The sequence below is a fragment of the Rhinopithecus roxellana genome, chromosome 6 (assembly GCF_007565055.1).
Source record: "Rhinopithecus roxellana isolate Shanxi Qingling chromosome 6, ASM756505v1, whole genome shotgun sequence".
In the NCBI taxonomy this organism is placed as follows: Eukaryota; Metazoa; Chordata; class Mammalia; order Primates; family Cercopithecidae; genus Rhinopithecus; species Rhinopithecus roxellana.
The window spans coordinates 10643878-10665100 of record NC_044554.1 but is presented as its reverse complement, the minus strand read 5'-3'; the positions used below and the strand labels follow the sequence as shown (position 1 = coordinate 10665100).

The following is a 21223-nucleotide window of genomic DNA, read 5'->3' as shown; positions in this document are numbered from 1 at the left end:
AAGGAGGACCACTATGTAATACCAAAAAACAAAGAATAATTCTGATAATAAAATGAATTTCAATTGTAATGAACTCTCTACATAATCTGCAAAGAATTCTATATAATTTGAACAATTTTAAAATAGTGTTATTGTATATCTGAACAAAGATTTCCCATTCCTTTTACCAGGAAGATAGTTAAGGACAGATGATTAATGTAATTTCATTACAGATGCCAAAGTGTGTTATATGCCAGCCAGATTCAGAACAATGGCAAGCAAAATGTGGAAATGTTCTTTTCCACAGACAACATTTACAGAAATTAAAATAAGTATTAAGTGGTTTTCCAGAAAATTGGTTCCATGACCTACACAGATCACTAATGATTTCTAGGACAACAGCAACTAATGAAGAATTGGTACCAGGCACCTGGGAAGTCATTAGCACCAACAAGGCGTGACTGGTATGAGCTACAGAAGAAAACAGGCAGGGTGCCCCCATGACACCAACTGCATGACCTCTGGCCATCCCATCTCATGTTTCTGGGATAAATTTTTAAAGTGCCAACTCAGGTGTCTGAGATTTTTTTTATTCTTTTTGCTTATCCTATGGACATCAGAAGTAGAAGGGAAATTAGATAATTTTCCTATTTTTGAAAAATATATGGCTCTTTTCCATTTGATTGAATGGAAGATGAATGGATAGTGGTATGGGTTTTGATTAAAAAATATCTAGGGGCTCAAAATGAAAAATTTATGAATATAAATTATTTGGGCATTTAAAAGTATGATTTGGTGCATTAATTATGGTGAATTTGTGTATAAGTACATACGAATTCCCTCTGAGGCCAATATATCACTTTAGGACACTATTTCTGAGACTTGCGACTCAGCTTTGTACATACTCTAGGGTTAAATGCCTTTCATCATAATAAATATTAAATAATTATTAAGATGAAAATGTTTCTCAGAAATACCACCTTAAACATTTGGCCTGTGTCTAACTGATCACCCTTTCTAAATAGTGACCAAAGTACAAAAAAAAAACCCCACAAAAATATCAACAACAGAAACAATGCAGCTCTTTCCCCTTGTATTTCACTCAAAATTGTCTGCTTAGTAATAATGACATATTGTTCCATGTTATGGCTTCAAAAAATGTTTCCAGTGACCCTTGGGAATGCTATGTACTATTTTCTTTCATTTTTGCTCTTGGCAAAATTTTCTTCATTCAGATCACTCTTTGAGAAAATCATTTCAGTCTGAATTGTGTACATTCTAGGTCCCTCAGTTAATATGAGTTTTTGACCTTTTGGCTTCTACAGCCAGTTCTCTTGGAGATGACTGATGGCATGAATTCTGCTTGCATGGAGTCCCTAAGAAACCACTCGCCTTCTTCAAAAAAGTACACTAAATCTCAGGACAAACTGGGATGACCAGTTATCACCATTGCCAACCCTGTTTTCTGAGTTCCAATTAAGATGTCCAACTAAGAACAAATATGTCTCAACTAAGATTGTATTCACAGAATGAAGGAACTAAAGTTCTGGGTAAATTTAAACAAAGTGACAGAAGGCAAGGAGCTACTGTCCTCCTCAAGGGGCAACCTGCTTGACTCCCAGCATCTCTGCCTACCATTCCCATGGCCTCACCTCTAGTTTTGGGATCTCAGTACAAATATATCTAGCAAAGCAATAATTTCCTAACTGCTTTCTCATCTTCTATGTCCTTTCACCAAATTTTCCTAAAATATAGATGCCAAATTAACCTTCTCAAAACAACATTGGGCATATATCACTTCTCACTCAAGAACTTAATGAGTTCATAACAACATAATTCAAACTCAGTATAGTGCATTCACAACTAGACATATTTTAAACAACAGATTCATCACAGTCCTCTCTGTTTTCCTCTTAAAAGCAGCCCTTCTGTTGCATTTTATTTATTTTATTTTATTTTATTTTTTGAGACAGAGTATTGCTCTGTAACCCAGGCTGGAGAGCAGTGGCACCATCTCGGCTCATTGCAATCTCCACCTTCTGGGTTCAAGCAATTCTTGTGCCTCAGCCTCCCAAGTAGCTGGGATTACAGATGTGTGCCACCACACCCAGGTAATTTTTGTGTTTTTAGTAGAGATGGGGTTTTGCTATGTTGGCCAGGCTGGTCTCGCACTCCTGACCTCAAGTGGTGTGCCCACCTCAGCCTCCCAAAGTGCTGGGATTACAGGCATGAGCCACCGTGGCTGGCTGTTCTGCTACATTTTCTATTCTGGTCAGTATTACCACCATATGTCCAGTCTCTAATGGCAGAGATCAGGCCTTGCCTTTCTCATTCTTCATTCTCAGTTGGCAAATATACTGTGAACTGTCTCCTCTTAAGCCCCTCTGCTAGGACAGTGGCCCAGGCTCTATTGTTTCTTATCATCTCTAGCCTCCTACTGGTTTCCAGCTTCTGATTTCACCAGTACTCCTATCTATCCTATATACCTACATATAGCTGCTGGGCTATCTGTTCTGAACTCAGATGTGATCACATTGACTCTTGTACTCAAAATCCTTAGTGGAATCCCATAATCTATCCCAAATTCCTGGCCACAGATGACCTCTCCAACCTGTCTTCACAGCACCTCCAACTTCTCCACCTTCAATCACCTACCAAGGCACTTGGAGTGTATCTACTACATGGCTTTACATAGGATCTACTTGACCTCTGCTCTCCCAGAGCCTGGAATGTCCTTCTCCATGTCTGCCTGCGGGATGTCCACCCATGTTTCATGTTCTTTCTCAAGGATTTTCCTGATGCCATCATGCAGAGTTGCTACATTTACCTTTATATCACTATTATACCTTTACATGTATATGTACATAATACATAGACATGTACGTAATATATATGTATATTTTCATGTTTTTGTACTAATTACACCATATTGCAACTACTGTGCTGTATACACTTCATGTATAGTTTACTTGCTACTGTTTAGGAATGTCTGACGCACAGTAGCTCACTTCTGAATGAATGTATAAATGATTTTTCATTCATGAAGAAAGGAGGGAAGAAAAGAACACCTCTCCAAAATTACTTTCAATCATTTCTTAGGTCTACTTGCTGCTTTAAATTGGTTTACTTGTTTTCTCTTTTACCATTCAAATACCATGCTTATCCCCCTCCCTGCTCAAGACATTGTGATTTTCCCCGCTGTAATTTCTACTCTTTTTAATTTTTCTAAACTACTTTTAGAATCATTCTTCCTTAATGATCAGTTAAAGTCCAAACGAATCACAAACCTTGGTTAGTCTCCCAGTACCTAGTGGTCACCACTCTTTTGAACTCCTAGAGCCCTTTTGGCCTCTATAACACATTTATACATCAATAACGCTACTCCATGCTTTTCTTTTTTGATGTACATATGTGTGTATATGAGCAGTTAATTTATACATATACATCTGAATGAGTGTGATTCCCTGAAGAGCAAGAGCCGTATCTGGCTCTTTTTGTATTTTTATCACCTCTCACAGTTCTCTATTTATAACAAGCAATAGATAATGTTTATTAATAAAGATGGCCACAAGACAGGCATTACATGTAGGTTCCATAAATTAGTATTTTATTTGTATCAATGAGATCCAAATGACTTCAGAATAAACCGTAATTTATTATCAATAAAATGTTGAGGTTCTAAGTTCAACTATAAACAATGTTCCTACCACTCATTCAATGGTTACTAAACATTTTTCTTATGAGGAACCACATTTGACCCATAACTGAGGGAAATCTGTTTTATAAAAGAAAGGCTTTCTACCGTGTACTCTTTCTAACAAAGGTGTCTCCATACCCTAAACATTGCTCACTTACTGGATCAAGGCAGCTACATTACAAGAAAGAAAATAATTTGGACAGAATCAGGAAGTCTATCATAATGAAGGTATTTGAAATCTACCTCCTTGCTGAACTTGGAGATTGATCTACAGAAGAAAAATCTTAGCATCTAAAGGTCTGTTTTCAGGAAAATAAAAATGTCTATCAATCTACCATAAACCTGCTCTGGGTTATCAACAACCATCAATAGCACATGAGAAGACCCAGGGGAAAATTTAGGGTATGTTTTCTTAGGGATGACTTCTGGTTTGGGTAGAATATATTTATGTTTCCTACTCCTTTATGGCAAGAAAGTTTCTCAGATACTTTAAAAAATATCCCAGTCAAATAACTTATTATTTTGCAAACCAAATCGATTTGAAGACTGTTTTGCATTAAAGAATATCTATAGTTGGATTCTCAGTAAGAGAAAAATGTTACATAATAGAGAAATATTTTACAGGACACTTGGAATGTAGATATATTTTCTAGGTCATTTGAATCATTTAAATATGGTACTTTTGTCTAGTCATATTTATCAAATTCCTTCTCAGTCTTTTTTTTTTTTTTGCCCCAGGGAACGAAGTCATTTAGGAAACTACATTAACTGCATCTTCTCTGTGATTTTTGACAAAAGTAAATAAATAGAAATGTGCAGAAGCCATTTCCCCTGTGCTTCTTCTCCGTGTTGGACTGTCCTCTGCCTTCCATTCTCTTTTTTCATAACCTGTTCCTCCTATGGCCTTTCCTTCCCCAAGCTAACAGCTTCTGTCAGCAGCTTTATTCAGTACAGTATCAAAAGCTTTGCAGAAAACCAGATTAATCGTGCTCACTGCTTCTCTTTGTTTACTTCTTCAATTCTTGCAGAGTTCAAGGCAAACCAAGAAAATGCATGTCTAATTATACATGTATATTCCCTCTTAGATACTTTTTTGGTGCATTTTGCTTTTAAATAGATCATATAATTAAAAGCTATCTGAAGACTAATACATTTCAAATAAGATTAGTGTTTCCAAATATAGCTTCCAAATCAAACATGCATTAAAATGATTTAAATACATATTCTGTGTACCTCAAGTTCCAAAACAGAAGTTTATGTATGCAAATGCAACAGAAACAATTCAATATTTTCCATTTTCCACAAATACTATCTATGAGGCAGATATAAATAACTATTTTAAAATAATAGTAAATTTTGGGGTTAATTATTATTACTGAAATAACAGAAGTTACATATTCTGTGAACCTCAAAGCAGACCTTTGAATAGTCTTGTCACTGATATGTGTTAAAAGAATAAAGAATCTTCATTGAAGTCTTATTCTTAAAATATCAAAATGCCATCCTTCACCATTAATTTCATGCCAAGATTTAACAGCAATAAATATTGCAGACTTTACCACTTCTTTATATAATGGCTTCATATGATAATTTTTTATTACAAAATTCCCTCCTATTCTAGATGAATTTGTTTGCTTTGTTTTTCCCAATGTTAAATGTAATTTTCCTGAATAGCACGGATGGTTTTCGGTTAAAATACTATAGTGTGAGCCTCAAGGCACAGCAGGCAATGCCATCACCCCAGCACCACTGGGCCATTTATTTTACGCCTGGACCCTCTCACATCATTTTAGAACATGGATTTCTAATCCTTTTGGTCTTTTGCTGAGAATTAAAAGGTCAGAAAGTTTTTAAAATAGCAGAATTTTTATGTCTCAAAGTACAAGTTACAAATTACAAAAACCTCCCACTTATCTTTTCCAAACCATTAGTTAGGTAGAACCACATCAAGGTAAGTCATTCTGGAAACATGCTATGAAAAAAAAAAAATGTTGTTTAATGAGAATTCAGAATACAGCAGGAGAAGTCACAACCTGGAATGAAGCAGAGTGGAAACAGAATTACCCTGGCTGGCCTGAAAGGAGTGGGTTTCCAACTGAGACTCCAAGTGTACCAAGTGTCTAAGGGGCAATCCATTTACACATCTCTTCTCATATTATTGAAGTGCAAACTGTGCTCCATAAGTATTTTCAGCTTGATTTCTTTACAAAACTTTTGAAAAGAACAAAAATAAATCCCTGGGTGGGATTATGCGCAGGACAGAGAGATGCCACTAAGCCATGCCACCAAGCATTTGTGTTTATTAGAAGAGCATTCCTCCTATGAACATCATAGTTTATAGAGTCCCAATTAGATTATAATGTAGACACTTTTGTCACATGATAATATGCCTGTAAAAAGTCTGCTAGATCTGTAGTTTTATTTATAAAGGCACTGGTGTGAAATACACACACAAAAGACCCATGTGCAAAACGGCTCATGTGAGCGAAGCAGCAGCCAGGGAGAAGGCATATCCAACACACCTCAGGTGCAGTGACGGCTTAAGGAGGCATCCCAGGAACACATTAATCAACACATTCAAGGAATGCATTAATCAACACTGCTACAACGGCTGGCATGCCCATTGTTTCACTGTAGCATGCTAAAGAGCACAGAGCAGCAATCTGAATGTGAATTTCCACCATGCTGCAAGAAACAAAACCCTTTTCAGGACTGGCTCCATGCACCATATCCTACTCAACTCTTTCAATAGAAATCATTCTCTCCTGTATTTGTGGTAGTTTATGAACTTGCTTTCTGCAACAGTCAACCAGAAACAAAGAATCTTTACAGACCAGCTAAGTTTGACAATAGCTGTAGAAATGCCTTCTGCAGATATGAAAACTTGAATCCATCCAAGAGATTTTTTTCTTTGCCTTACAAAATGAATGCTGTCATGAAAGGCAAAATAAAACAAAGCAAAGCAAAAAAAAAAAAAAAAAAAAAAAAAAAAAAAAAAAAAAAAAAAAATCCGAGCATCTATTTGTGTATGCAGTCAGTTGTGACAGCAACATACTGTATTACCAGCAGGGGCCTGGTCCTGGCCTCCTGCTCCATACTGGGTTTCATTTTCCTCCTGGGTAGTTCCCTAGATAACCCTCCTGTCAGGATTCGACTCCCTCCAAAAGCAGCCAGGGATGAAATGTCCAGATGCTGGAAGGAACAGATATGATAAAATACCCGCAGAACCTAGGCACACATGTCTACCTCTGTATAGAGTACCATGTGGACCTGAACACCTGAGGCCTTCCAGTATTCCTGCTGTGTCTCACTTCCAATTGTCCATACTTGGAGTATCTCACCCATTAGGTTATGTTGCACAATTAAAGTTCAATAAATGATTTTGGTGACAAGAATGCTAAATATAAAGATCCTAACTCTGGATGAATAAGGGATACCATTTATAACTACCATTTGGAATAAGCTTCCTCTCAGGGGGAGAATTATTTTAATAGAGGTTATACTTGCTGGGAACAAGAGCCACAGGGCAGTGCCTCCTGCCTTTTGGTGGTACTGTTCAGGTCATTTCGATGAACCTCAAAATTAAAGTCTATGGGTCATGAATCTAGCCTTATTTCATCATGAGCTCTGATTCTAGTAATCCTAGAAAACAGTTAAGAACTACAAGCCAAAAGTGCAGCAAGGAAAACAAATCAAATCCAGTAAGTATATGCAAGAAGCTATTTGCAAAGGTCACTGCATTAGCCCTTTGGTGTACAAATGCTGAGTGCTCTACATTTCATGTACTGTAGTGACTTAGGTAGCTTTTTCTTTCCAGTTTCAAACCAGATATTTCTCCCCACTAGACTACAAAGGGAGGAGAGGTGGGAACACGTAAAAGTTGCAGGATTCCTTCTACTGACTACTAGCACCAATTATTGCTGACACAAAAATATAATGCTGCTGTTTTCATCACTGTCTCACCATGGCTTATCCTTACCCAGCTATCTCCCAAGAGAAAATGCTGATGTCTTTCTTCAAACACATTTCAACTGCTCTTTTGGAGCCTTCAGAAACAGCTATCAAACTGAGTAGCCCAGGGTGGTGGGAGTGGTGAGAAGGGGGATAAAGTGAGGTGTCCAGAGAAAAATGGCTGTGTCCCATAAGAATAATGAGGACAGGATGCAAGGGGCAGAAATGAGATGCCTAATCAATAAAGGCATCTCAATCATGGATGCCAATAAAACTCACAGATAAATATCAGAAAATGTATAATTTAGCCTCCCTACAGAAACGTTGCACATTGGATTTAATATGCTTCCATCTGACCCCAGGACACAGGGCATTGCTCAGACTTCAAGTGGAAATGGAAAGCTGGGGAGTCGCCTGGGTTGAAAGAACAGAATGTTCTTCACTGCACTGTCGTTTAGCTTCCAGAAATGCTGCATTTCAGTGGTAAGTAGTCATTCTGTGAAAAACTTCATCACGGTCACAATAGAGGGACCGTCCAAGTATGCTAATGTTTCAAGAGATGTCACTTAGTTGAAATCTGTGTCTTGCCTTCATGCTATGTCACAGTGAAGAGGGAGGAAGCTAATATGTATAAGAAAAGATTGTTCTAGTTTTCCAGATGACTACATATTGAATCAAACTTTACGAGTATAAAACAATAAAGAGGTAAGTATTTTTTACTTGGAGTTAGATCCCTGTCTTGGGTTTGGAAGTTCTAGGCTTCCCAGGGTAACAGCTTTATTTATGAGCTTTTTATCTTTAGCTTCATAGGGCAAGTATTCTTTCTATGGGTGCTGTGTGTCTTCTTGATTTGACTGGTAGCAAGTAACATGAGAAAAAACTTCTCAGCTTTAAAATGATCCTGTAGGACAAAATTTTGATAGCTGTCTTTACTGTTAAATTGTATGAAAAATTGGCCAGGCATGGTGGCTCACACCTGTAATCCCAGCACTTTGGGAGGCCAAGGCGGACAGATCACTTGAGGCCAGCAGCTCGAGACCAGCCTGGCAACATGGTGAAACCCTGTCTCCATTAAAAATACAAAAACTAGTCAAGCATGGTAGTATGCACCTGTAATTCTAGCTACTCATGAGGCTGAGGAACGAGAATCACTTGAATCTGGGAGATGGAGGTTGCAGTGAGCTGAGATCGTGCCACTGCACTCCAACCTGGGTGACAAGTGAGACTCCGTCTCAAGAAAGAAATAAATTAAATAAATAAATAGTATTAAAATTGCATAACTATTAGGACTTTGTGATAAAATACAGGTTCACGTTTACAAATCAACTTAATTACAAGATAAAAGTCTTTTTACTCTTACCAGTTTTACTATTATCTATTCAGAATGTAACTACCCTTCTCTTAAGATGTACGCATAACTTTAGCAACTTGGTATTGTAAAGTCCAAGGGAAAGAACGACTTTCAAGTCATCAACCAAAACAGTCAGCAAATGACTCCAGCACCCTGTCAGGTTATTTTTCATACACAGCTTGCCAAATAGGAACACGATTTAAGGTGCAGCCTGGGCATTCTTCTTCCTCAGATTCCTTATGGTTACTACCAGGACCAAACTTACACAAATGTGGCCAGCAGAAAACTCACTTTATGAAGTGATTTCAGAGGCATCCTCTCTCCTCACTCTGGTTGATTATCCAAATGCCACCACTAGCAGCCTTGCATTTCAGCTCAAGGTTTTCGACCCAGGTAGAAGTCAGATTTCCCAGGGAGAGAATGTACACTTTAGGGTTAAAATGGCAATTGTGAGCAGTTTTTATGTGTGACACTGGATAAGGGCAGATAGAGGGCACCTCCCAAAGAGAAGGATGTGGGATGGGCCTGAGAGTTTGCAAACCACAGTCCACAATTCTTGCTGCATGCATTTTTTTGAACATCACAGCATGCCAGTGAATGTGGGAAAAACTACTGAAAACTCTAAGTAGCTACGAAAAAAACTTATTTATTCTAATGTCAGAGGCCAAATACTTGAATAGCCTAGGGACATTCTGAGTATGTGTGCTTTAGAATTTTGGGAAGTTTCAGTCAGTCTTTGTGAGGCCAGGGAAACAAATTTGGAAGACTCAGCATTTAGTTTTGACAAGATTCAACCATTCACGAAACCAAAAAATGAGATATTTTAGTGGCTCTCACAGCACCTGACAACTAAAAGCTCTCTTGAGCCAATTAACAAAAGGCTAGCCAGAAAGACCAACGAGAAGTGTGTATTGAGAAAAGAAGAATACAGCCTTTTCACTGGTTGCTTTAGAAGACACAGATTTTCAATCAAGTACCCTTCACACAATGGAAGAAAGAAAAAATAATGCATCCAGCGAGAAAAACTCCCTTAGAACTACCTGAGAGTGGGCTAGGAAATGGGAAAGCACCTGCTGTTTCCACCTTAAAAGGGAACCATGTACTTCGTCACGGTGGCCGCTGTTTTCCCTGCTCACCAGAAAACACCAGTTTTACAAATAAACTCCCACCCTCAGTGCCTTACTACCTCATAGATATCAGACAATATATTATCTATGAAAGAATTTTCCATACCTCACTGCTGATACTAGTATTGTATTGGTAAGCCACCATACTTAATATCATTACTAGTAACTCCTAGTTTCTAACAACTGTAATTTGGTATATGTCCCTATCAGAATGGATGGTACTTACAGTCACATTGCTTTACCTTGCAGGTGTTCTTTATGAAATAAGGACACTTGTAGAGGAGAGGGGTACATAAAAACTTTATAAAATAGGTCATTTTGCATCAACAAAGGAAGCTTTCTCTTAAAAGAGCCATTTGTACAAAACTAAGGCTGCTTTGGTATTGGTCATAATTACCTAACATCAATTTTGCTAGTCTCTGCTAATTTTCACTTTTCAGGGACTGTTCAAGCAGAACAAAATTTGTGCTATTTGATTTACAAAGCATCATTCTTATTTTCCAGGCTACTAATTTGAGGATTTCTGATGGTATTTTGAAACACTGTAAGAACTAGTCATATGAAGTCAGTTTCAATACAACACAATGGAAGCAAATTCAGCTGAGGCATGAATCATTTCCTCTCAATTACAAAAGGACATCTCAATGGATCAACCTAAGAATTCTCAAGAACAAGGAACAACATGCTCAAAGGATTTCACTATCTCAAAATCTTGTATACAATCTTCTTTCCTTAACTAAAATCCATGAGTTTATTTGTTAAATGAAATCAACAAGGTAAAGAACTGAATGTCTGAACAATCGTGCTCTTATAATTCCTTAAAAAAGCTATTATTGGTTGAGATACAGTTCTCTGAACTGTGTTCCAGATCTCCAAGTAAGATTATTTTTTCATCAAGTTCAGTACTATAATAGACGGCTTTTCAGAAGGCATCATAGGCCTAATAGGGTCCATTCTAGAGCTGATAATGCTGAATGGCACAAATAGGAATGGGGCGGACAGCGGGGTGGGAAATAAGAAATGGGGAAGGAATTTACAAAGCAGAAATCACATTTCAAAGTAATATTTAAACTTTCAAAAGAGATATTTTTATTATTTGGACTCCATTATGAGACAAGAAAAATCATTAATGGATGGTATACCCTCAGGAGACTTTTGATATATGATTGAATCAAAAAGAAAATTATTTTCTTGTAAATGATTCCCTATAATTTTTAATCTTTAGTTCTTTTAGAAACATTTTTACTAGCAGTGCTTTTCCTCTGCTCTCTATTTTCTGCGCTTTATGATTCATGATTTAGTTAAACAAAAATCTTATTACTACGAAAGGACATGAGGGCTGGTTTTCTTCCCTATGTATTTGATCTATCTTCTTTGACACTGGTATGATTAATGTTTTTGCATCTATGTTTCTACTCTCTGTCTTTTATCATACTCTCCGGATTGAAAAGTATTAAATATGCCAATAATATTACAAAATCACATTATTTAATTTTATAATTCTCATCTTTAACTATGAATTCAAATGTTTTAAGAAGACAAACTCTTACCTTTGAAGAAGCTCCTCTTATCTGAAGAAGTTGTTCTTCCTTTTAATTCTTTAAACCAAAAGTCTTCTTAGCATTGCTCTGTGGGTTAAAAAGTGGGGGAAATGTTAACAAGACATTGATTGTCATCAATCACAGCAGACTCAATATATTAACTCCAACTGGCTCTCTGATGGGAAACACAATTAAAGAGAGAGCCCTGCAAGGAAGACAAAACATGACTAGATTTGCCAAAACATATCTCTGCTGGCTTCGATCAAAAGTGACAGCAGAGAAGTGACCAGAACTCTGGTGGACATCCCATTAAAGGATTCCAGCCTACAGAGTCACGTCTGATTCCTCTTTTCAGTTTAGAGGAATAAAGGGGCTTTTGTAATGTATCTATACAGTGTGGATAAAATACTTCTTTGCTATGGGTTTATTATTATTATTTAAATTTTTTTATTTGGTAGCATAGGAATTTTTTAGGTTATATTGGAAAGGCCTCAGGTTTTCAACAAGGGTCATAAATAGAAGCTGGGAACAGCCAAGATCTGAGGAGCAAGTTCCACCTGGGCTGTGACAAAGGCTCAGCAGTGGACAGCTCCCAAGTTCTGCAGTCTCCAACTCTCCTCCCATCAGCCTCAATGTTTCCTTTGCAAATAGTCCAGCTGAGAATTAGCCAGAGAAAGAGAGGAGGAATGGGGAGTAGAACAATCACAGCTGAGCACATTAAGTTTCATTTTTTAAACAACCAATTCAGTGACACCCAAGGTTTCTAAGGGAGGATTTGTGTCTTTTTGAACTTTGGATTTCTGGGAACAGAAGTCATACTATCAACCTCTGAAAAACCCCTCAGAGAAGAGAAACAAGTGTCAATTGAGGAACTCTGGACTGCACTCAAATATTAGGACAACTATGAATTGCAAAATTATTCTGTTAATGAAATAAAAGATGCTTAATAATCTCAGCTGGTTTTGCTCATATATGTGTTATAAAATATTTCCTGCATTAAGTTGCAAAAAATGTTAATTACATATAAAACCACACTTAATAGATTTTCATTGCATGTGAAGCAATGATAATTTATCAGGACAAAATATTAATATTGTGGAGGTTTGTAATTTTTCCTTAGAATTGGAACCAATTTTATAGTAATATTCAGTTTTCACTTTTTAAAAAACCCCCTAGAGTTGTGTAGGAGAGCATCTATGAGAATTTTAAGATATATCTACAATAACAACTCAATTCAGCAAACTTATATTGAGCACTTAATACACCTCTGCCAATTCACTGGATAAATCTAAACAAGAAACAAAATAAAATATAAATATTTCATGCTTCCTACCATGACGGATCTCAGTCCACATGCTGATGGATTCCTAAGTTTTAATAGTTCTCAGCATAATCCAATTCAGGGCAAAGTGCTCTAAAAAGTACAGATGTGTAATTCTGCATAACATGGTTCCATGGCATCATGTGGAAAAACTATTTCATCCTTGCTTATATGTACTATTGATAGGGCACTGCTACATTTTTAACCTCCTTGTGGTGATGTAAACCCTGAAGCCTTTGGGAAGACCACCAAAAGACTGTATTAATTATATTACCACATCAGCAATTATGCCAAACATTTCTAGGAAATGACTTTTTGTTACATTCATTACTCTTATTTTGACAAATGTGTCAATGGCCTTTCATTACCCCAAAACACATTTAGGTCAAGAGAATAGGGTAATACATCATTGCTAAGGACTAATTTTCCAATAACCAGGTAACAATTTAATTTTTTAACCAAAATGCAATCAACTTACCCTATTAAATAAAACCAGTCCTAAGTCAAAAGGTCAAGATAAGATTTGATGCAGTTTTAAAGTAGACTTCAGAAAAGACAGATAACATCTACGTGAAAAATGTAAGAAACCCAAAGGCCACAGTACACATAACAAACCAATTACAATAATAGTAATTCAATAACATATAGCACTAAAAATTCAAATAATTCTGAAAAGTGAATACTTGACTTAGCCACGTACAGAAAAATAAAATAATAAACTTCCTGTTTCAGAGTAAATTGCTACGGATTGGGATACATTTTTTGCAGAACTTTTTCAGTGGAGAGAGAGTTGTTTGGTTTTAAAATGAGAATTCATAACATTCAATGCAACTGAAAATCTGCTATTACAAGCAGTATTAGGTAAAAAGTATCAGCAGGCAAAAACTTGTAAAATCTCATTTGGCTTATACTTTTTAGTTCAACTCTAAAGGTATTAGAGATGTTTACTCTCGTTCTTGTGAGGCTGATTTCTAAAAACTGGCCTCCTTAACAATACAGTAAAGGTTAGATTACATTAAGATATCAAGCCTTTGACCGCCTCCCACCACTCCAGTCAACTCTGTCCTGTTTACATTCTTCAAAATAAATACAGCTGAGAAATAGTTTTCAGAACATCAATTCTGAAAACTTTATATGCAAGAATATATTTACATATTTGCACATGTATGTATTTGTGCAACATGCAAAACTGTTCTGCCTTTTATCACTATAAAATGACAGTAAATTATAAATTTATATTTAATCTTTGGTCTTAACAGAAATTTTAGTAGTAGTAAAATCATACTAATCCCAAATTCTTTTTTTTTCTTAATTTCCAGCCTTTGACATGATCCTTGGACTGAATTTAGGTTCCATTCACATTTAACTGGAGAAAAAGGATAAAAAAACACCTTGTTAAAACTGGCATTTATCTTTGGTTTCTCTAGGGTATGCCTGTCATCCAGCCGCTAATTCAGCTTGACATGGCCAGAAGCCCAAATCATCTTGAAACCCAGTTCTCCCATTACAGCAGCCTATGAAACAAAATACACTCCAAAAAAGAAAGTATGGTCTGAGATAAAGCAAGTTCTCCAACTATAGCTCCACCAGATGGCACCCAGAGGGCCCTCCCTCTACCACAACCTAGCTGGCTGGGCTCCTGGGAACACAGGGCCCCTACTTCTGGCCCCAAGTTTAGCACCAAGTTCAGCCTACTCCTGCAAGACTAAACTTGTTAGGACTTGGGACTGACCCCATGTTATACATCTTGTGGAAGTTAGGGTGGGAGCAAGAAGGGATCCATTCTAGCAAGAAAGTTGCAGGTGAACCAATGTGGATCATGCTTTACCTTTCAGAGAAATTAACACATTGGTCCTTGAAGACTGAAGACTGATCACTCACAGAAGCATCTGACTGCCTCAAGTGACACAATCATTTGCTACTTTGTAGACTGATGCAAACATCTAATAATGAGCAAATTACATTGATAGAGGACACGTTGGATATATACCACCTTACTGTCAGTGCGCTGTAAATCATGTTGTCATATACATGAATGTAGCCGTCCATGGTACATAGTTGCTATGGTCTGAATGTGCTTCACAAAGTTCATATGTGGGAAACTTAATCACCAATGCAACAACATTCAGAGGTGGGATCTTTAAGAGGTGATTAGGTCATGAGAGGCTTTGCCCTCATGCATGGATTCATGTCAATATTGTGGAGTGGGTTTGTTCTCACAAGAGTGGACTTGTTATAAAAGTGAGTTCTGTTCCCCTCTTCCTCTTGCTTTCATGTGCACTCTTTCTTGCCCTTTCTCATCCGTCTGTCTTCTGCTGTGGGATAATGCAGCAAGAAAGCCCTCACAAGACGCAGGCCTCTTGACCTTGGACTTCTCTGCCTCCAGAACCATGAGCTAAATGCATTCATTTTCTTTATAAATTACCTAGTCTATAGTACTCTGTTGCACAAAACAGACTGAGACATTAGTGCTTGGTATACTTCATGGTTTCATAAAAGTACAAATAGAAACCTAGAAGTTCAGGCCAGGCGCGGTGGCTCACCCTGTAATCCCAGCACTTTGGGAGGCCGAGGCAGGTGGATCATGAGGTCAGGAGATTGAGACCATCCTGACTAACATGGTGAAACTCTGTCTCTACTAAAAAAAAAAAAACAAATAAAACCCCAAAAAATTAGGTGGGCATGGTGGCGGGCACCTGTAGTCCCAGCTACTCAGGAGGTTGAGGCAGGAGAATGGTGTGAACCCAGGAGGTGGAGCTTGCAATGAGTCAAGATTGCACCACTGCACAGCCTGGGTGACAGAGCAAGACTCCATCTTAAAAAAAAAAAAAAAAAAGGAAACCTAGAAGTTCAGTGTGCAGCCACAGCTAGCTGTCTAACAAAGAGTCATGCCCTCTCTGTCACGTAAGGTGGCTGTGGGGAAGAAGTTCCTGTCCAGGGTCTACATTTCCAGCTCTCCTTGTGTCTAGGTGTTGTAAGGTGTAAGAGAGCTAATATGTGTCACTTCTTTGTTCAGATGTTTAAAAAGAAAATATGTCTTCCCCACCCCTCCTATCTCTTATCTTCATTTCTGGCTGTATGTCAATGCCAGCGTAACCTGAGAAGTTGCATGGCATGGCCTTTGTCAGCTTAGGCGAAGAGCAGAGATCCTTCCCTCCGTATTCATGGTCTACATCACTAACAGTGAATTGTTACATGAGCTGAGAAGGAACTCTAATTGTGTGATGTTTCTAGTTTGGGGGTTTGTTAGAATAGCTAGCTCTGCCCTATCTAATAGAGTCAGCACGTTGTGAACATAATAGAAATCTTAAATGAAATCTTGTCCTCATTGGTCCTTTTTCTACATCTATAATCTAAGAAGGAGATTTAATTTCAAAATATAAGTGTATGCAGAGCAGTAGAGCAAATTGATTAGAGGGTATTAAATAACTCCTTAATAGAAACAGTTAAAGTAACAGTGTTGACTTCACCTAGGGAAGAAAAAGATTAAAGGAGTCTAGTTAAACTGTCAATGAATATATGAAGATTCTAAAAATTTTATGTGGCAGATAGTGAGAAACTATTTTTCAAGTTCACTGAACATAAAACAAATACAGAAGGCTCTGTGTGATGGCTATAAACTAACACCATATCTAAGAAAATGGGGAAGACTGAGGCCAGGTATGGTGGCTTACGCCTGTAATCCCAGCACTTTGGGAGGGTGAGACAGGTGCATCACTTGAGGTCAGGAGTTCAAGACCAGCCTGGCCAACATGGTGGAAGCCTGTCTTTACTGAATAACAAAAATTAGCTGGATGTGGTGGTGGGCACCTGTAATCACAGCTCCTAGGGAGGCTGAGGCAGCAGAATCACTTGAACCCCAGAGGCAGAGGGTGCACTGAGCTGAGATGGCACCATTGCACGCTAGCCTGGTGACAGAGGGAGACTCAGTCTCAAAAAAAAAAAAAAAAAAAAAAAAAGTAAAATAAAAGAAAAGGAAAGGGGGAAGATTGAAAATATAATTTTTGTGAGAATCTGATTCTGCAGATTTAGGAGAGACCTGGAAATTCACTTTTCTTTCTTTCTTTCCTTCTTTCTTTCTTTTTTTTTCCGGAGACGGAGTCTTGCTCTGTTGCCCAGGCTGGAGAGCAGTGGTGCGATCTTGGCTCACTGCAAGCTCCGCCTCGTGGGTTCACGTCATTTTCCTGCCTCAGTCTCCCAAGTAGCTGGGACTATAGGCGCCCGCCACCACGTCCAGCTAATTTTTTGTATTTTTAGTAGAGACGGGGTATCACTGTGTTAGCCAGGATGGTCTCAATCTCCTGACCTCGTGATGCGCCCGCCTCGGCCTCCCAGTGTTGCGATTACAGGTGTGAGCCACTGCACCTGGCCAGAAATTCACTCTTCTAATAGATGGACCCAGGGGGTTCTGGTACATGTGGTCCCAGGCCACACAATAATCAACAGGGTGAAATAATGTCTCTAGGATAATGATGGTTAAACAGTGAAATACACAACTTTGTGAAGCTGTTAGATTCCCTTTCTTGAAATAATATCAGGAATATTTCTCATCCACAGGGTGGAAAACACACTGTCAACAAACACAAAAGAGCACTTGGAATCTAGATAAGTAACACAGGATTCCAATGCTCGAGCAGCTCAGAGTCTCGGGAGAGTGACTGTGAGTCTGTGTGCGTATGTGTGCATACGTGTGTGTAGAGAAGGTGGTGATGAGAAGGAGGAAACAAAGATGACCCCTGGTTCTGAATGGAGAAAAGGAGGTTTCATTCATGGGGAAGCAGATGTACTTCAACGTGGCCCTGGGAATCCCAGTTTCGCTTAGGCGTACTAGTCCTGGAACAGCCTCCAGATGATGTTGCCACCCACCAAGATATAGAATGGAACAAATGAAGTCGAGGCACCCAACCCTATTCAGGAAGCAAAAGCAGTTCATGTTTATGTATTTTATAAATCAGACTTCCATGTAAAGTGGGAAGAAAGATTCTAAGGCAAATAAAAAATGTTCTGCAAATCTACAACTACATGAAGAGTTACTGTTTAATTGGTATTGAGGTTCAATCTGGGATGATGAAAACATTCTCTAAGGTGGATATGGTAATGGTCACACAACAACGTGAATGTACTTAATGCTACTGACCTGTACACTTAAAAAACTGTCAAAATTTCGAATTTTGTGCTATGTATATTTCACCACAGTAAAAAAGGAAAGCATGGCTACAAACTTCCTTCCAACTCAGTAAGTTAATAGATATAATATTTGTAGGAAAAAATTCAACTTATACCCTAAACTCCTCCATTAATACTTTCTGTGTCCTTGAAAAGTTAGGAAAACATTAATTTATTCAACAAATATTTAGTGACCAACTACCATGGCTCAGGCACTGTTCTAGGCACTGAGGATGCAGTAATAAACAGAATAGAAAAAAATCCCTGCCCTCATAGAACATTTATTTATCACCTCATTATGCGAAACATTTATTAACCGCCTATCATTTGCCAAGTTCTATGCTGAGCATCAGAAATACAATGGTGAAAAAGAAGTGAAAGCCTTAGAAAACCAGTCTCGTCTTGGCCTCATAAAGCTTATGGTCAATGGCAGAAGATAGATATTGAACAAATAATCACAGAAATGGATCTAAAAACACTAATTTTGAAAAGTTGTTAAGGCAGGGGTGTGTGGTGCTCCTAGAGTGTGTGGTGATGGAAACTGGCTTTGTCAAGGTCAGACTTTTCTAAGGAAATGATGACTGAGCTGAGGTCCTACAGAGTTGGGGAAGGAATGATGTGCTACAGTTTTGATACCAATGCACAATTTAATTGGGCACAAAAATAGAAGAAGAAAAGCAGGAGACAAGAGGAACAGGTCTGATGAGGTTGACAAAGCAGGCAGAGGCCTGGCCATTTGGAGTCCTGCAGTTCTTTCTGCCTTTATCCTAAGGGCAATGGGAAGTCATTGATGTATTTTAAGAAGGCTGAGGGTGGAAGAGGAATGATTTCATCAGAAATAATACCTACTTTGCTGCTCTAACAATTTAAAAAGTACCAACTGAAAATGAAGGCAAGAACTACAAGTGAATTCCCATACAATTATAAAAAAACACTTTTTGATAGTGTTTAATATACTAAAGATTTATCATAAGATAAAAAAATTATTGACAGCACTCCAATTTTTAATTATTTGGTATTGATCAAACATAGTCTCTTGGGCCAGGAACAGTAACTCATGCCTATAATCTGAGCACTGTGGGAGGCTAAGGCAGGAGGACAGCTTGAGTCCAGGAGTTTGAGACCAGCCTGGGCAACACAGGGAGACCCTGTCTCTGTGAAAAATAAAAATAAAAATAAATTATCTGGGCATGGTGGCATGCACCTGTGGACCCAGCTACTTGGGAAGCTGAGGCAAGGATTGCTTGAGCCTGGCAGGTTGAGGCAGCAGTGAGCCACTGTACTCCAGCCGGGAGGATAAAGCTAGACCCTGTCTCAACAAAACAAAACAAAAGAACAAAACAAAACAAAACAAAATGGTCTCTTAATGTTCTATTATATAATCTACTAATGAAGCTGAATTTGTTTTTATAAGCCTGGTAAATTAAGTTGCCCACACCTGATTAATACTGTTTAAAACTGAATATGTTAGGCCAGGCACAGTGGCTCACACCTGTAATCCTAGCACTTTGGGAGGCTGAGCTGGGTGGATCACCTGAGGTCAGGAGTTTGAGACCAGCCTGCGCAACATGGTGAAACCCTGTTTCTACTAAAAATACAAAAATTAGCTGGGTGTGGTGGCGGGCACCTGTAATTCCAGCTACTTGGGAGGCTGAGGCAGGAGAACCACTTGAACCAAGAGGCGGAGGTTGCAGTGAGCCGAGATCATGCCACTATACTCCAGCCTGGGAGACAAAGCAAGACTGTCTAAAAAAAAAACAGTGAATATTTTAAAAAACAAAACAACAGTGAAACTATCTGATTATATAAATTATATTAAACTTCATAAAATATGATTATTTAGGCACACATTAAGTGACAAAGGAAATTTAACTAATTGTTGTATATATTTGATTAATATCTAAGAGCTTGAACAAAGAATCGAACACACATACAACATTTCTCCCTTAAAATATGATTATCAATGTAACATATACTGTTGAATGGAACAAAAAATTCAGACCAGCATAATACTGTGTGCTAAGAGAAAATATATATGGTAATAAGAAAAATTCTACATTTTGTACACAATCAGGTTGTTCACTATGTTAATTTACGCAGGCGTAAATGCTCAGTAAGTAGATGACAGGCATTTCTGTGCATTTCAGATTCTGGATGAAGACAAGGATAGGAAACATCAAACTTTTAATTGCATAGTGAGCTAATCTGTCCCCTGAACAACACAGTACAAGTCTAGACTATCATTCAAGTTTAGAAAAGTTGTATAGGTTCGGCTCACATAATTTGCATAATTCATCTTTTAACCACATAGTCATTTATACAACCAAGATCTGTCAGTTCATTTATCTGCTTACACTACATTAAGAATTCAATGTATTTAGCCAGAGAAAGTTCCCGAGGATGCTTCAGCCATGTTTTATTATAACCTACTGTGTTATAACCTACTAGTTCATTTCCGTAGCTTTAAAATAATACCTGAGACTGTTCGTAAAGAAAAGAGGTTTATTTTTGGCTCATGGTCTGTAGGCTGTACAGAAAGCTTATAATCACGGCACAAGAAGGGGAAACAGTGTGTCACCTGGAGAGAGAGTGAGTGAGAGAGAGTAGGGTAGGTCTCAGACTCTTTTAAACAATCAGATCTCACAGTATTTCATTATCACAAAGAGGGCACCAAGCCATTTATGAGAGATTTACCCCCATGAGTGAAACATCTCCCACTGGGCCCCACCTCCAACACTGGGGATCTCATTTCAACATGAGATTTAGAGGGCGCAAAACATACAAACCATATCACCTTCCAAAGGTCCCTTATTTTTATAGGTCCTGGGAACTAAGACCTACTTGCAAAGAGGCCTCTACAATTATCACTTTTTGAGACTGAGGCTCACAAAGATCTTAACTTTAAATTTTAATCTGATTTGATTTAAGACCTAATTTTATTGCTCTATCCATTTACACTTCAGTCTGACCAATTTTAACATAATTGCATACAAAATTTTTCAAAAATTTCATGTGCAAAATTCTTCTTTCAAACAAACTTTTATACGCCCAATTAAATTGACTGTTGGTATCAAAACTGTAGCTCATATT

The 21223-nt window shown here is 38.0% G+C and overlaps 1 protein-coding gene across 5 annotated transcripts in view; it reads right to left on the bottom strand.

The window, feature by feature from the left end:
- Positions 1 to 21223, bottom strand: part of NRCAM (neuronal cell adhesion molecule) — a 323278-nt gene that overhangs the window by 162717 nt on the left and 139338 nt on the right. For 4 of the 5 annotated variants that reach the window (XM_030932837.1, XM_030932833.1, XM_030932835.1 and 1 more), the window contains exon 3: positions 11656 to 11733. The gene's annotated coding sequence lies outside the window, so the exon portion shown is untranslated. Of the gene's footprint in view, positions 1 to 11655; positions 11734 to 21223 lie in introns of those variants that run through there. The other variant, XM_030932836.1, reaches the window with a different exon arrangement.